The 17,967-nt window shown below is 43.7% G+C and overlaps 2 long non-coding RNA genes across 2 annotated transcripts; one reads left to right on the top strand and one right to left on the bottom strand.

Moving 5' to 3' along the window:
- Positions 1–845: 845 nt before the first annotated feature.
- LOC141941020 (uncharacterized) lies at positions 846–12,209 on the bottom strand. Its single transcript, XR_012628191.1, has 2 exons — positions 12,002–12,209; positions 846–4,638 (listed from the first exon to the last, which is right to left on the bottom strand). It is a non-coding gene; the product is annotated as an uncharacterized LOC141941020 (long non-coding RNA).
- LOC141941021 (uncharacterized) lies at positions 10,358–16,994 on the top strand. Its single transcript, XR_012628192.1, has 3 exons — positions 10,358–10,491; positions 10,771–10,894; positions 16,277–16,994. It is a non-coding gene; the product is annotated as an uncharacterized LOC141941021 (long non-coding RNA).
- Positions 16,995–17,967: the final 973 nt, after the last annotated feature.

Consider the following 17,967-nt stretch of genomic DNA (forward strand, 5'->3'; position numbering starts at 1 on the left):
GAACATGGGGTAACTTCACAGATTTTATGGATCCCCAGCATTTCTGTTACTGCCTTGTTAATGGATTCCAGCCATTAATTTGAAATTGAATCTGTCTCATTCTAACTCTACTCCTATACATTTCAAGTATACTTCAAAGTTCATTAATGAGCTTCAGTAGCCTTAATAAACCCAGGTTGTGCCATAACTACGAATGTCTAAATCACTCACTCTGAGTAGTTCAGATCTTTGCATTCAAGTGCAGATACTCAAAGGCATACTGCTGCATATAGACGCAACCACACACATTCATACTCATTTCTAGTGCTGCTCTCACAGTACTAACAAACAGGATGAACTCTGAGCCATGAAGTTCTTTTAGTGGAAACACAGATGAAATCATCTTTCACCTCCAGGTCACCAGTGTGATTCCATCAGAAAACAGGACTGCTGACTGAAAGTTTTCAGTTGGACACTGAGAGCTTAAGAAACCCCATGATCTCAGCACAGCTGTTAATAGAAAGCAAACCTAGCACTAACTCATGTCACTTTTGGCAGCCACAGCAGAAAGGCCAAACTCCCAAATCAGCATGGGGGCTGCACGGCTCTTTTAGCCCAGAGGTGGCTCCACGGTGGACAGTGCATTATCCTGGCAGGGTGGAGTTTGGAAAAACTTGTATGGCAAACCTTTGGACTATCCCTGTCCCTGGGTTAAGAGGAGGTCACTTTTCATCTCATTCTGTAGGGTCCCTATTTATAGAAAAGGAAAAATATAGGAAAGGGTAGCCAAAAGAGCTACTTGCAACTTTTATTGCACGTATGAGAACAAGCTGAATTCTGAAATAAGGGTCTGAACCTCCTGGGGCTGGATCTGAAACTTATTTATTTCATTCAATCTGTGTTCAGGTAGAAATTCCCAGTGACCTGACTAGGAACCGTGTCTCTGCAAGAGCTAAGGACTTATAAAAGTCTTCAGAGTCCAGACCCTTCACAGCAAAGTTTGCCTTCACATTTCACTGATAAGTTGCCTGAGACACTTGCTCTCATTCATTCTGCTGATGTGCAAAAAATATTCCTCTTCTTTGGACTAATCCATCCACACTCTTTTGCTTGAAAATCAAGGCAAAAATTAAATGTCCATTCCTCTGCTTACCAGTGTTCTGCAGAAGGAGAGGAGAGATCGACTGCTTCTGCTGCTCACAGAAGTATAAAGATGTAAAGCTACCGATTTGTAATGATGATGCAGGCACAAGGAGTATGAGTTTGAAATTCCAGCCTCTCCAAGAGTCTGCACAAGGTGTAGGTGCCAGCAGTTTTCTTCAGCTGGCTGAATGGAAAGTTGAAAACAAATGTGACAACCTTTCCCTGCCAAGGGAGGAAGATAAGTGTTAGAGAGATGCATTATTCAACAGGGAGTTTATTTTCATGCCACATTCAGATCTGGGCACCTAGTTATCACAAAGTTGACAAAACAAAGGGCACTGGAACATGGAAGAAAGGAGCCTGCAAAGTCGTCAGTGAGAAGGATTGGAAGAGCTAAATCTACAGAGTTATGGAGTAGGATGGGATTCAAGGTCTGTAAGAACTCAAACAAGAATTTGTTGAGTGCCAGAATGAGGAAGGACTGATCTCTTACAGATGTGCAGCTCAAGGCTGGCGATACCCTTGGGTAGCTAACATGCAAGCCACTGAATAGTTATGTTTCCATAACATCTGAAAGAAATTTTTCCACACTTACAAGGGCCCTTTCTAAAGTGTAGTCACTGATAGCTAATAGGGAGTGAGCTCATGCTGCAACTTCAACTCAGCACTCTTGTCTTTTTCTCAGAAGTGAGTTTTCATAGAACCTGTGAAAACTTAATATTTTAATCTATTAAATGCATTTGAAACTGGCCAATCAGTTCAAAACTCTGTAGAGGGAGACACACATACACACAAAACAAGGCACAGACTATCTTGTTTCTGAAGAAAATGAGGTTAAAAGAACTTCAGGATGTGAAAATTAAAATTCTAAGTCATGAAGTATCAAGAGTCTTGTTTCCCTGTTAGGACATAGGATTTGGGACATCTTGGCCATGCCCTGAGCCATGCCAGCTTTTTGGTTGCTTCATTCCTTGGCCCAGCACAGCCCTCACTCAGACAGCAGTTCCCATTATGTGGCTGATAATGTGCAGCTGAGTTTATTTAGGCTTCATACCTTAAAGGAAGGTCTTTTACATATTAAGAGAGGGGGAGAGTTTGCCTGTGTGTGAAGCTAGAAGAGTGAAGAGGTTGTTTAATAGCTAACCTGTTTGATCAATGTGAGTTGTACTATGAGCACATTGTTTGGGGAACTCTTGTGGAGGGAATGCTACAAACAACTTCTAAAAGACTGGGCTTTAATGTGGGTTAAGCCCTCTGTAAGAGGGAGGGGTTGGTATTCATGGGTGAGCCTGTAATGAATGCGCCTGTCTGATGCTGGCCTTGTTGAAGGCCAATTCAGACGATGAATAACTTTTGTTAAAGTGAATGGCAATGTAATTGCTTCCTGAGGAAAAGTGTTTGTGTGGGTGGTGAGAAGGGTGGAGGTGATGATCTCAAATAGGACAAGTAAATGGTAGCTCTGCTCTGTTGTCCAAGCCAACAGGCTTGCAATGAAGTTAAAAAAGGGAGTGATTGGGCTAGTTCCGAAGCTTCCCAACAGTTAGAGACATTGTATTAAAATAAGTAGGCAATTTTCAAACGTGGTGGTTAGTCTCCAGTGCTCAGGCCCCCTGCAGCTGCAGAAGGGTTGGGAGGTGACAGGGCAAGGGAAAGAAGTGTATGACATCTTAGGGCAGCTGATTTAATGGGGCTAATGCAGCTTTGCCAGTTCATCAACTCAACAGGTACTCAGTGTTCACTGACTCATCTGAGAGAAGTGTTAGCAATAGGTGTCAGGCAAAGCAGTAACACCATGCTGCATTTGGGTACCTTTTTGCCTGCGTTAGTCCCCTGGTGAACTTAGGTGGCTGGAACAAGTCACTAGTATGCTTTCTTCATTGGGTTTTGGTATTGACTCGAACTGTAGGAGTTAAAGTCATAGTAGCAACTTCACACTTGAATGTGCCTTCTTTTCTTATTAGTATATGTATAAATGGGCCACAAGAACTATATTCTTAGCTGCTTCTCTCAATAAACTGGCTCTTCCAACCCAATATTACTTCCTCCTGCACCCCCTTCTCTCTATTCTTTGTTCTTTCTACATCATCTAGATCATTTTAAAGCCATATTCAACCCCTGCTAAGATAAAGGAAATGTCTTCCAGTGGCCATTGATGGGAAGGGTACTGTACTTTATGGGAGAGTTACCTTATGCAATACTGCATTTGTTGTGGGTGGGGTTTTTTTCAGCTTCCCCCATGGGTGACTATCCCCGAAATGGAAGATACTTTCCCTGCAATGAGATGTTCCTCTGCTCTATCACCCTGAGTGGATTTTGTTCATCTCTGCTGCCAGTCACTTCTGGGCTTGGGTGCTCCTTGCTGCCTGCCAGGAAATCCTTCAAATACTGTACCAGGTGTTGGTGATGCACAAACTGCTTCTTAAAAACATGGAGAGGGGGAAACTCACACAGGAAAAGAAAAATAGGTAGTAACTGGGTCTTTACTGGGGTCTTTTCTCACCTACAGTTCAAGAAATTGGATCTGAACGAGTGATCTTCATCTAGCAATTCAGGAGAAGCTGAAAGTGAATCCAAGGCCCCTGTATGCTCTGCTGGTTGCTCTTGTATAAATCAAATCACTTGACCAGCCTCTATAAAAGCATTATGCTTGCCTCTGCCTTCTGTAGACATCATGCCTTAGGGCTGCACTGCTGGAAGAACATGCACCTTCCTCATGCACACAAAGCTCTGTCCTTAACTCCCACAGACATACATGGACATATATTGTGCTTTCAGGCAGGGAAATACATTTCTGACCTCAGGCACCCAGGGGTACCAAATTGCTGACAGGGTGACTCAGCCCACAAGATATTTGACCAGAAAGCCCAGCAGGGCCCAGCATATATGATAAGATTCCTGCCTGTCATGGCAGTGTTTCTTTTGGACTGTTTTCTTCACTGTCAGTTAGGGGAAAAATGCTAAGTAAATAGGCCTCAAGCAGAGTCCAGCTCATGAAAGGGCTGGCAGCTCTGATAACCATGTTCGCTCTCACATCTCATACATAGAAAGCCTGTCTCTACATGTTGTACAGTCATTTCCACTGTAGCCATGGGAGAATAGTCTCTGCCATATTAGCCTGCTGGTGTTTGATAGGCACCTTGCACTGAAGTATATGTCAGATGTGTGATTGCAAGGATTATGCTGGGTAATAGGACTAAGATAGTTGGAAGACATTTTGAGGACACCCCACAGGAAGTAAGAGGGTAGTGATGTTGCTGCAGCTCCTGGGAATACACTGAAATGGAAAACTCCTCTCTGGTGCAGGGAGGAGTGTATGACAGGCTGGACAGGGCAGGGAAGGTATATCTGCACCACGCACTGCTGCTCCAGAGCTGCAAGCAGGAGAGCCATCCATGGTGATGTTTCACTCAGGCTGCTGAGGTCTGTAGAGTAAGAAGCCTTTATGTGACTGCGTTGCTCCCAACACCCAGGCTGCTGTCTGCATCCAGCACTTCCCACTCCTGCTGCAGGCATGCTCTGGAAAAGTAACATCAGGAAGGCTCAGTCAGCTGTGGTGTCCTCAGAATCCTCAACTCATAACAATGAAAACAAAAGATGGTGGAGTGTTCACCTGTTCATCCTCTTATCTCCAGTGATAACAGCTCTTTCAAAATATGAATGAAGCTTCAGGCTGCTGACTAAACCATCCTTTCTCTCCTTCACTCCTCTCTAGGTTTTAACTATGCCCATGTCTGAGATTATTCTAGGTGAATACCCTGTGACAGTGACTCCCTGGCACCTTGTTAACCAGTGAAAGCCTGCAGTAGCCCACAGTGTAGTGGTGTTTGGAGAGGGGTGGAAGCATAGCTGCCAAAAGAGTCGCTAGATAGTCTTCACCAACAATATGTTTTGGGAGGCTCAGAAGATGCAAGAGAAGGATCTGCTTCATATGGTGCCTTGGTAAAGTGCATAACACTGCCAGATGTTGTAAACTTTTAGCATCTAGTATGTGAGTCCAGAAAACAATTGGAGAAACATAGGAGGAAGGGATGATGGGAGGAACTCAAATACAGAGAAATTACCTTGGGTTTTGGAAATTCCAGAGCCCCAATTTGAGTTTGAGAGAACATGCACAGAAAGTATCTCTGCTTGTCTTGTTCCTGTCTAGGTATGCACAATTGTTGTGTAAGATACTGACTGGACATTTGGCTATTCTTATATTACATTTTTATGTAAATACAGCTGCCTTTGAATGGCAAAATCCACAAAAAGAAGGTGACAGCCTAAATACAGTGGGTGTTTCTATTTTCCCAAGGTATTGAGAATTTGAGCCAGAGAGGGGAGAAAAGCTGAGCTTTCCTTTGCCCTGCATATGTAATTGCTGAGTACAGTAACCTAATGAAAAGAACCAGTGCAGGAGTTTAAAAGTATTAGCAACCTTAAATGCTGAACCACGTGAACCACGAAATGCTGAAAACTCTTCACAATCTTACCAGAACAGCACGTCTCTGGCTCTCCTGGAGGAAACCTTCTGGTCTGTCTGAAAGCAAATCCTGGAAATTCCTGTGTGCTTAACAAACAGGCCGTCTCACAACGTGCCATCCTGCTTGTTCAGAGGGTGTTGGAGATAGGGAGTGGTAGATACTGAAGTCATTTGGGTAAAATAACATACTTGGCATTTGTGGGGGGCTGATGCTGCAGCCAATCCCTTTTACCCAAGCATTCAGGCAAGGGGTGAGCCATGGTCCAGCCCAGACACACTGTGCAAGTGGTCTAGCAGCCTGTGTTGATGGACTTTTGTGACCCTGATGAGGACAAGGCAGGGCTGCCAGGCTTACTCCCAGGGCCCCAGGAAAGCCACTATCACATAGCTGAAGGAGTCTTGGACCCTACTCTCCTAGATACCAAAGCAGCATGTGTAGAGAGATTGGGACATGCGTGGTCTGTGCTACATACTAAGCTTCAGATTGGCCTTAGCTTAATGGAAGTTTGAGACATGAGAGGAAGGGTCAAATCCAGAAAAGTATGTTTAGAAATGTAACTGCACCATTTTTTTCAAAATTGTAATCTACTAATTTCAGAGTGGAGCCATGCCTGGAGACATCCACCTTTCTGAACTGAGGGCTAATGTTAGGCTGGGCATATAGAGTCAGGCTGATACATCCCTCTCCATCTGTCACGCTCTCTGCTGCCTTCGAGGGGTGGATAGGGAAATTGGCAGAATTCCTCCAGACTGAAAGAATGAAGAGTTTAAAATGAAGGCACAGAGCAAGAAGTTGCTTTATTTGTGCCCTGTTTGTAATCTCTAGGTAATCCCTTCACTGCTTGCACAAAAGCAGCGGGATGATGTGCCATATTACCACCACAGAGGTGTGGGAGCTGCAGCATCAGCTGTCACAGCAGAATTATTTTGTGGTTTCTCTGAGACCACAGGCTCTTCAGTGCTCCCTCTGGTTGTTTCTGGGGCTTGAATAAGTAATCCTCGTACATCCTCTTGTGAAGTGAGGAGATGGAGAAAAGTGGATGTGACGAGAAGAGCAAAGATCAAAACCAGCCCTGAAACCTGCCCCCTGCCTCAAAGAGAAGACCAGTTATCCAAACTGAGTGGGCATGTCCTCAGGAGCCTGGAGGAGAGGTCACAGAAGCTCACAGCTGGAGCCTGAGTCATCTTAGAAGCAATTCCTTCATCTGTTTGCTGCATTACCTGTAAATGAGATATCTTCTACAAGGCTTGTACAACATGTCGGGGTTTGTGGTAATCAGCTATAGGGCACATCTCATGCTGCATTTAGAGACTAATTTTAACAATAGTGCACCTCATTAAAGCAGTTGGTATATTCTGTGTTTTGTAGGACATGTTTGTTACCATACAGGCATAATATATTTATCAGAAGGGAGCATATTGTTTGTGTAGCTTTTCTTCTACACTGTAGCACTGTTCCTGACACTTAGTGCCTAAACCCATTTTGTATGCATCAAAATTCTCAGTGATTAATTTCTCTGCAGCCCGTAGAGGAGCCAGGACATAACGCACCAGGCTGTGGAGGCTCCTAAAACGGAGCTGTATGAGAAGAGCTCCTGCAGTGGCGTTCCTTCAGGGCTTTTACTTGGACATCGCAACCAGAGGAAGAGGGGTTGAATGCTTTGCTTGTGCTGTCCAGGCTACGTATTCTGAAGCCTAGCCACATCTCATGGGGCTGTTTGAAGACCAGCTTCTTAATCGTTGGAAGAAGCTTTATAAAATTGTTAAGGTCTTTTGACTAAAGGCCCTGGAGATATAAGGTATTATTATGATGCTATGTAGTCATAGAGATTTAATTGAAGGTATTTAACTGCAGTTGCTGTAAAACAACTGAAATTATACTTGACCCCCTCTTTGGAGCAATGCTTTTAGACATTGCTTTTAGATTAATAAGGCAGGTAATGCTTAAATCCTTACTGTCTTTCCTGAGGTTTTCTCCAATATGCCTAATGGGGTTTTCATAATGCAGCCAGATTGGCAGGTATAAGGAATTCTAGTAATTATGCCCCCTAAATTCCTTGTACTTCTTTCCAACTGAGTATCTCTAGGATCAAAGTAAACATGATAACAACTGTCTGTAAATGACGTTCTATGGAATGACATACAGAGAATCTGGCCTGACAAAAAAATTATCAAAGAATAAGTGGTTTTCCCAGTAAATCTGGGCCAAGACAGAGTCCCAAATAGACTCTTACTGAAAAACCCCTTCATGTGCATGTTTACAGGTTACTTATTCAGTCACAGGTGTAGAAATTCATGTGGTCTCCCAACTTAAGAATTAATAAAGGACCAACCAAAGAGGCTTGTTAATTTAGTCTAGATGCTAATCTGAACTTTGGTTGAACCTACTTGCTCAAGTAATCTACCCATCGAACGCCAGGAGAAGAGACTTTTTCTCATGTACAGCCAGCCTAACAAAAATGTAAGCTAACCTCTAACTGAGATGGTTATGGAGAAGAAGTTTTCCCTGTGGGTAATTTGTGTGGGTGTGTGTGGAGGAGCAAGCAGGCACCTAAACAGTGTCTCTTTGTTCAGGGAGTTCCTTGCCTGGTTCCCTGTGTCATGGGATGGGCAGCTGGAAGCACCCAGTCACAAGCATGTCCCACAGCAAATGGGGGTGCCAGGGTGCCTCCTTTCTCCTGGTCAATGTGCTCCTGCTTGTGCACTTCAGCTTCTTTTGAGTTAGACAGTAACTGAGCATGGATTTATGTGTAGACCACCTGTGCCTTGCTCAGTCTCACTGAGGTACCTTTTAATGGATCTGACTTAGTTCCCCAAAGTGATCCAGAGACACCTTCCTGCCTGAAGGCAAATTGCACTAGATGGAAGTGCTGGGGTGGCCAAGGTCAGGAGCTAGTCCTTGTGCCCAAAACCTTCCTTCCCCACCAGTCGCGGTGCTCCTCCTCGAGCAGCAGGTAAAGCTAGGAAGTGTTTCTGGGGCTTGCCCAGTGTCATGCAGATGTGGCCAAAGCCTATGTCAGACCAGACTCCTAGCCTTGCGTGTCTCCCACGGGAACATTATTCCTTTTCTATACAAATAATAAACTGAGCTCTTGCAGTGTAGTCCTGCAGGTTACATGTGAAACTCCCATTGATGGCAATAAGATTCAAAAGGCAGGGTCACAACCACCTACTTGACTTTGAGAATTGGTCACAGATGATATGACAGGTGTCACCCCTCCCTGGTGTTAAAGGTGGTGGAATAATTTGCTGATGAATTCTTGGAATAGCTTTGATGAATTTTGCAAAGACATGTTTAAATAAAATGTTAGATACACTTTTCCTTAAGGTTTTCAGAGAGATTGTGATTATTTTTACTCTCAGTTATAAGTCTAAGAATAATCCATTACTCCGTCATCCTTGGCAGGAAGTGAAGAAATATACTGGCTTCAGAAGCTAGAGAGTTACCTGTTTATTTTGAAATAAATGTTTATCTGTGCTATTCCTGACACAGCATCAGCTTTCCTGTTCCACCCTTACCATTTAATGTAAGGTCATGCACTTTTGTCCTAGTTAACTCAAGTCCTGCAACCGTGTAAGTTTGTGACATCTTATTTCATATTTTTTTTAGGTCAGACCAGCCTCATCTGGCTGTTTCAGTAAACAGGCACTTGACCGAAAGCCATTCATCTTCACATACAGCAGGCATATGAGGCAATGGGAGTTGTTCAGTTGTTTGCCCAGTATTTCTTGTGAAGTCATTATTGCTTTTCTCCCACTGTCCATGCTCAGGGCCAAACATTGCTTTGTTCCTGACTTGCAAAATGAAAGGAAACAGAGGACAGTATGGGCAGGGGAATGAGTCTTTCCTCATTCTTCTGGCGCAGAGCCACAGCACAAGCTTTCTGCTGTATCACGGTTATGTGCAAGGAAGCCGGGAATCAGCTCTATTCCTGGCCCTGTCACCAGCTCTGGGGACCTATTTCTCGGCTGCCTGGAAACTCATGGGTTCACTGTCACCTTCTCTAGTGGAGGTAGCAATGGTAACGTCCCAAGGTGTCATTTCACCTCATGTTCCATGTAAGCAATGTTCCCATGAAACAAAGGCACCAAGCTTCCTTTTCTGGCACTACACGCTCCCAGAGAGCAGCTTGCAGTCTGCTCCGCTGTGTTTACAGCCTCTTGCCCTGTGCAGCTTCCGAGTCTGCTGGTAATTTTTTGTATCTTCTGCAGGAGAGGACTTTGATTAGCTCATAAAACTATGGACAGAGCCTATACAAATATGTGTACTTTACAGGTACATGCTTGAGTGGATGGCAAACTGTCAGGGAAGGAGAAATTACTTGGTTAGATTCGATTTGATGACTTGTAAATTTTGCTCCCCATACAATGGTTAACAGGAATGATCTAAATGTTTCTTTCTTCCTCTACCTCTTCCTGCCTGAGGGTTTTTCTCCCTCCACTCTAGCAACTCACTGCTGAAGCTGGTGCCACTTTCCAGGCATGAAGCAGTCAATGAGCATTTCTCCAGCACAATAGTATTTCTACCTCTCTTCTACCCTGCTTCTGTGTCTGCTTGCTGACACCTCAACAAGTGAGTGACACTCACGTTCTCCCATCTGCTGAGAGAGCGGTGGTAAGCCGCTCTGTGGGACTCTGCACAAGCAATGGGCTGTGCTCAATGTCATTTCACACCATGCGAGAGCCAGGTGAGAAACACATCCCACTTCTGGCAAAAGAGCAAGAGTTCAGAAGCGTTCCCTGCTTCTGCTTGGAATGAAATGAAAAGCTCTGCAGGTATCTTCCCCTCCTGGAAAGAGGCAGGAGCCTGCTAGCTGGGCATTAGCTGGGATGCGGGAGACACACGCACAAATCATCTGTGTATGTGATTCAGTCATGGGCTGGAGCTTGGTTTTCCCACATCTAAGGCAAGTGCCCTAAATACTGAATCTCTTCTGCAGTGGCTGAATTTTGCTTTGAATGTCTTGTATCCTTGTTGAATATGGCCCCATCGGAGATCTCTCATTTTGATCACTCCCGTTAAACAAACCTTACTGATTGTCCTGATCAGTGCTTCATGCTCTCTCTCAGCTTTGTCCCAAATACATTTGCCCAGATGAACAATTTCATCCCATTACCTAGGGTTGCGGTTACCTAGGGCATCGATATTTACTAGGCTTTTCATGGCACTTTGCTCTTGACCACAGTGCCACATTGAGAAGCTTTCATCATTTGATCCTTCCCTCTGCTGGTAACAGCCAGGCAGCATGCCCTGTGCAGCCATCTTTGCTTTCAACATGATATTGCACCACCAAAGCGTAAGACATTCAGGTAAGTTTTGAGTTTTGTGTCACTAATCTTTGCAACAGGCTTTCATGCTAGCCCCTGCATGGCATTCAGTTCCCAAATGTGGCTTAGCACACCAAAGCTGGCTCTTGTCTGGCCTACGAGCAATGAGGATCGGTGGCCTGGTGATGGCCCACAGTGTGTCATCTACCACATTTTCTGTTGTCTTTGTTTTTCAGCTCTCTTGAGTGAAAGGCAGCAAGAAGTAGCCTCTTTCTCAATAGTTGTAGTATATAAAGCAATAAGAAGTGCCAAACCTGCTAATGTTTAACTAATTGGGGAGCATAGTTTTCTTTCTTTCTTTTTTTTTTTTTTTTTTTTATAAAAAGAACTTGAACAAATCCCTGCTCCAGTTGTGACTGAATTTCAAGTGTATGCAGTAGGTCAATGGCTTTTCTAGAAACAATTACCCATATCAGTTAGTGTCTGCGCTACCTTTAACTGAATTGCCTGAAATAGCCCTCCCTTCATCTAAATTTAGACTTTAAAATACAGCTAAAGAATGTTTGGTGGTCTAATGAATAGCTAGCCAGTCCTACTACAGGATCCTGTCTCTGAAAAGTAAATTGCTATGAGCACTAATACCACATCTCAAAAACTCATTCAACTGCAAGCTTCGTCAGCTTTAATCTGTCTTAAATTGGCTCTGGCTATTTTGTTTCCCTAGTCTATTTGTCTCTGAGGCTTTTTTATGCTGTAAAATATAACAAGATATTTTGTTGTGAAGTGAATTTTAGTTTTGGCTTAGGTAATGACAGCTATACATCCTGAAAGATGATAGTATTATGTAAAGATGAGTATATAAATTATTTGGCAAAGAAAAAAAAATTTAACCATCTTTCTGTCTCTTCTTTCCCAACTTAAATTCTAATACATGTCCTCCATATAAATTTATTTACAACAGTAAAGAACAAGCTACAGAAAAGAGAGGCATACGTTAATACATACAATAAGATTTATTTCTTTCCCTGATGATTGTGGGAATACACTTAAGCATAAAGTAGAAATCAGAGGTGTATATTGGAAGCAACATGACACTGACCTCTGCAGCAACTCAACAGCTAAAATCAAAATGAAAGGGAATAGACCTACCAGCTGATTAGATTCAGTAGTTTCATTCTTTACATGCTCTTCAGTAAGTTTTCAAAGTATGGGCTTGGATTTCTGTGAAATTTATCTTGCTAAGATTATGCAGGAGGCTGGAAAAGAAAGAAGGATGAAAATCAGAGTTCACCCACAAAATAACTCTCCTTCCCCACACATACACCACACAGCAACATGAGATATCAGTGGCAGAAGGTCATGCAGATAATTGCAATAATATTATCTGCTGTGTCTCGGGAACTTGGCTCCTCTCAGAGAGAGAGTGATAAATTAGACCTTGTCAAAATTCCATTCATGGAAAAATCCAACATTGCTAAATCTGGAACCAGGGCAGTAAACTCCAGAATTTCCCAGAGAAAATAAGTTCTGGAATTTAAGTTTTTCCAAAGCGAAATGCTTCTCCCTGACTGAATTTTGCATGTTGGTTGTTTGGGGGATTTTTTCCCCTTAGAAAAACAACCTGAACAATATCTTGTGCCCAGTTCCTGCATGCCTGGGAACCTGAAACTCTGAAATCCCTGGCATAAGCTGACTCTGCAAGTTTCCAGGCTCCCTAAAGTGCAGCTGTGAGTCTGAAATTCCTGAGTGAGAGAGAGATTTCTGTGGTGGAGTCGCCATAAAACCAGGTACTCTGGAAGCAAGGCTTCTCCATCAGCCTGCAGCAGACTAGCAGGAAGCCTAACTGAACAGCATTTTGTCAACAGAACTTCCTCAAAACTGAGCAACTACTACAAAACCTTTTTAGCTTTGATTAGTCAGATTGGAAAATTCTTGACCAGATGTAGTTTAGGTCTTTCTGTGAGTTCTGCTCAGTCCATTGAGTTCAATTCACACGGCCAGGACTTGGATGTATTTTGCATTCTTGATGTCCTTCTTAGTGGGTTTTGCCTCTTTCATGTATTAAGTCCTACTTCACACATTCCACCTCCATGCTAGAAATGTGGTTTTACATCTTGGGCCACTTCTTTTCATTTCTTTTACAGCTTGGGACACTTCTTATCAGGCTTTGACTGCCAACGTCTAGATAACAATGGTGAAACTCAAAGCGACAATGTTGGTGCATGCATTCACAGCCCACTGAGACAAACGGACTTCTTCGTTTCTCTCTGAATATTTGCAGCCCACTGTACATAGTGTCAAGCAGTCTGGGCTGCATTGTTCCTGCTGGGTCACATTAGAAAGTTCAGTCTGCAATCTGTGGCACAACTGTTAAGACATCATGGACCCAGGGGTAAAAGTTTATGCCTTGCTCAAGAGTCTCCCTGAAGACCACTCCCTGTTAGTAATAGCTAGTGACTTTGAGGCAGACAGACATGATGTTAGCAGTCTCAGTCCTCTATAGAAATTTGTGTGTTTTAGCAAAGAAAAAAAGTCAGCCTTGGTAGATTAGCAACTCTGGCATAGTTTACAACAAAGTAGGTTTGTTTTGAATTAAAGATCTCTGTTTCACTGAATGTGGGCACTTCCTAGTCTAGGCATATCCTGTGGAACTAGAGATTTGGAGGTTTGCCTATTAGAGGAGGACAAACTTTGTACCTATTCCCCAGTCAAATGAATGCTGGTTTTCAGTGGTAAAAAAATAAACACATTTATCATAAAAACATGAGGCTGGAAAAGCAGAGAAGTTCCTTGCTGGGATACAGATTCTCCTGTTTGGTATTACTAGAGAAATTGAGGCTCGGGGCATGTATGAGAGAGGGGATAACATGGTTATTTCAGTGGATGGCTGGGAGGGCTTAAAACCCATTAGTGCCTTTGATTAGCTGAAATGTAAATGTCAATAGCACTGGCAATTCCTGCTTCTATCAAGAAGTCAGCTGTTCCTTCTCCGTTCACTCTCAGTATCTATACCAAGGATTGCCCAACATTATGATGCTCCAGAGCACTGTGCCTTAATGTGTCCTTCTTGAAATGCCTGTAAACCGAAGAATAGTATTTGTGTTAATTACCTTTTTTTTTTTTTTCCTAAATTAACCAGCAAGGTATTACCATCATAGAAAAATGATACAGAACTTCTTGGACTACGGCCCAGATGCTTTCTGTGATGGTAAATCAATTGAAATGAATCGATGCTGAAATTACAGTGGGAAACATCTCTAAATTCTTTGTGTGATACTGAAGCATATTCCTGTAAATTAGCCCTGTTGGCAGTCATTTTGCTAATTCAGTTTTAAAGATCAGGATCAAAATGTTGCACTAGATGGTGATATTTGGAAGGCAGGATCTCCAAAAGCAGGTTCTTTAGACATATTCAACAAATAGGTAGGCAATGGTTTCTAGATCCATAATAAAATAGAGAGGCCTTTTCCAGTAAAAAAGTGTTCCTGTTTAAATGGTGACATGAATGCAGTGAGTCACATTAGTTGTCCCAGCCAGCTTTCATTAATGATCTACATTTAACTTCTGTCCATATGAAATATGGCTTTATACTTGTGGCATCTCCATAAGCCTCTTAAAAGTTTGCTTTAAATCCCATGACATTCAGACAGACGTAGGCCAGGTCCTTGAATAGAGTGTTTCAACTCTGCCAGCCGAGAGGCAGTGAGTGGCTTGAGTACAACAAATGGCATCCAGTCCCTCAGAGCCCCCATGGGCAAGCCCCAGGAGCAAGGATGCAAAGAGAGGAGTGGTGCTAAGCTGTGTGGCACCATCTTGGAGAGCAGCATATGGGCAGCTGGGGACACAGTGGTGGCCCCCCGTCCCTTGGCAGATGATGGGGTGTTCACGTGCTGCCTCTCTGCAGAAGGTGTGAGTGGTTCAGCTCGGGGCAGATGTCCCTGGGGCTGCTCTGCCTGCATCTACCCTGCCAAGGCAAAATCCCCAGGAGAACTCACACTCTTCTCCTGGTCACTGCAGCTTTGCATGCTCAGCCCTCACCCTCGTCCTTCAACAAAAGGCTGTATTTACCCCTACCACTCCCATCTGGCCTTCAGCAATTAATCTCTGCCTCTAACTGCAGCACATTCTGTGATAATTCGTTATGTTAATCCCAAGTGTCAGTGAGCCACTTAGAGGCTTCCTGGGACACAGTTCTCTGCTTCTCTTTTGGAATAAAACCTGGGTTTTCCAGTGATGCACATAAAGAAACAACCACATTCTCTGGCTTTCAGATACATGAGGCTAAAGTTTGGTTGCTCCTGTGCCTATAGCACTGTGTTCTTATCTAGCTTCAAATTTTGGATAATAGAATTAAGGGGACCTAACTATGCATTTGAACCTGCAAGCTCCCCTTCCTCTTTCAAATGCAAATCTCTAGGTCGGAGGCAGTAAGGAATTAAACATATTTACACTATTACAAGCCACTCTGTGAGCAGCAGAGCTAATGAAGCCTGGTTTTGTCCTGTCTGCACCCTGCTGCTGATTCTGATGAATCTTTCAAGAACACCTTTGAGACTATTTCTGCCTTCAGTGGTCTTTAAGATCATCCAGCAGGCTAAAATGTTGCTGGGGGGTGGGATGGATGACAGATAGAAGGGGAGGCAGTGGAATCAATGACATATCCTTTTCTTGTGAAAGCAAGCTGGAATCCCTCTCACTAGCAAATTCAGTCACCTTGCAGCAAATTCAGTCACCTTGCATTATCTAACCTGGATTCAGCTCCTCTTCCCCCTCCTCTCCCACTTAATGGGGTTGTACTGAGGGTGGGGGCAGTTTATAAGATGGTCTGGCCTGGTTGTGGGCGTCAGAGAGATTGAGGACAGATAAACCAGTATGGTCTGAAATAGGGTTGTGTTTTCCTGGCACTGATGGGAAGAGCTTGTTGCTGCTCTTGGCACACTTCCCACGCAGGCAACACTTCGGTCTCCTGCCGAGACACAGTAGATGAAAAGAGCATGGTGATGCTGACCCACCTCCTGAGCACACATTTTGGATTTAAAGAGGGAGCGGAGGGAGGGCATCCTGGATGTGTACAGGGAACAGTTTGTGCTTGGTCCCTCCAGCTAGTGCCTCCAGGCTGGAGATATACAGTCTGAGAGAGAAGCAGCTTGAGCTACCACTGACTCTGGTGTCCTATGGCCACTGAGGACTGCTGGAGATCCTGGGGCAGTTTTCCCAAGCAGTTGGCCCCTCAGAAGCTCTGAAGCTGGGCTTCAACAACCCTTAGTTGCCCGAGTACCACTGAGGATCTGGAGTGAAACACACACAGCACCTCTCCCAGAGCTCAAATAGGTTCTGAAGCCAACAGCAAGTTATGGGTGTCCTTCAGCTAGGTCACAGCGGCTTTAGATCTCAACTAACAGTGGTTTTCTTTTGGTTCTCCAGGTAGCTGAATGCCACCCACCTTGGGTCTGTGACTGAATGAAAAAAATGGAGGAAAGTTATGAAGCTAATCCGGGCTATTTTATTTCTTTTTTTTTTTTTCTTTTTTTTTTTTTAGTTTTTAGTTTTTAGTTTTTTCTTTCTCTGCTTTCAAAATTTCAACTTAGATACAATTCATTTTAAAATAAATTGGGAACATTAGAATCCTGAAATGATGGTTCAATTTTTCTCCTTTTCTTTCCAACTGGATTAGTTGGGCCATGTTCTGTCTGAACTGACAAATGTTTTCAAGTGCTCTAAACTTGCTCTTTTTCTTCTTTTTAACTGAATGAAATATTTCTCTGGTATAGCATTCTCTGAATCCAGCTAAGCTGTACAACTGCATGTTTCACTTTCTTCAGCTAGCCATTGGCATAAAGACACAGTTAAGGATCTCTGTGTTTTTGTTTTTAAATTAAGGTTTTTCTCCTTAAGGCTGTTGCAGCATTGGTATTCCTCAGACAGGGAAGAACTGCATGCAGGACTAGGAAAACCTGAGAAATTGCAGGAGGAGCCATGGGCTGAATAATAAGCTCCAAACAGTCTCTGTAGTATCATAAGAGAAGCATGTTTCTGACTCAGAATGAGGAATAGGTTTTCCAAAAGCACTAAGCTTGGGCCCAAAAGCTGAACTCCGGACAAAATCAAAATAACAAGGCTCTGAGCTTTCCTGCAATCAGCCAGTGACTTCAACTCTTGCTGTTTTTAGCTTAATGTCAAGCTTCCCTACCAAGTGTTTACATGTGACTCTGCTAATCAGGCAAACAGAGCCTGCAAATGAAAGAGCAGCATCCCTGCTATCAGTGTCTAGCACAATAAATCCAGTCTGTCCACTCCAAATGGCTCTAGGCCTGCTTTCCCAGCCTTCCTCCTTGTCTCCTGCCCCGGGCTTCTCAATCTTAATGCAAAAGCAATAACGGCCTATTCCTTAGGCATGCTTCCTTAGCATATCGTGCTTTCCTGGCTTTGTTTTTAAACCAGCAATAACCGAGGGAACAGAAGGGCTCGTTAATCCCAGGGAGAAGCTGCATGCCCAGCAGGGACACAGAGCAAGCTCGGTGGCTGTGGGGCCAGCGGCCAGCCTCCCCAGGAGGCTTCAAAGACCAACTAACACTAGGAGGGGTCCCTCTGAGCCCTGGGGTCAGCTTGAAGGCCTTGCTGGCTGAGATGGCTCAGCTGCCTTTCACGGCAGATGGGGAAAGAAGGACTTGAGAGAAGCTTGCTCGGGGCCACCGAAGCACAAGCTGCAAGCAGGCTTCATGAACCGCCATGTTCCCTCTGAGCTTTTTCATGTTAAACTAAGGCGGTTGATGATGCTGAAGGGGAAGACAAAGGGAACTGAGAGCCCTTACCTGTGCTTCCCTGCTCACATCTGGGCCTGACCCATATGGCAGGCATGGGCAGAAAGATTGGTTAGTTAGGTTTAATAATCATTAATGAAAACTGTGGTCTTGGTGATGAACTGAAAAGAGAGTTTTCTTATGTTTTTTGCAAGAAACAGGAGTCACCAAGACATTTCTGTACCTGTTGTAAAAGGACCAGTACAAGCCTGTTGTGTGTTTCTTGGTGTCCAGCATTTGAACACTGTTGACAGTGCGTCATCTGATTTATGAAGATAACCAAGATCAGATGTTTTTGGCATTCTGAATGCTATC

This window comes from Strix uralensis, chromosome 3 (genome assembly GCF_047716275.1).
Source record: "Strix uralensis isolate ZFMK-TIS-50842 chromosome 3, bStrUra1, whole genome shotgun sequence".
NCBI classification, from domain to species: Eukaryota; Metazoa; Chordata; class Aves; order Strigiformes; family Strigidae; genus Strix; species Strix uralensis.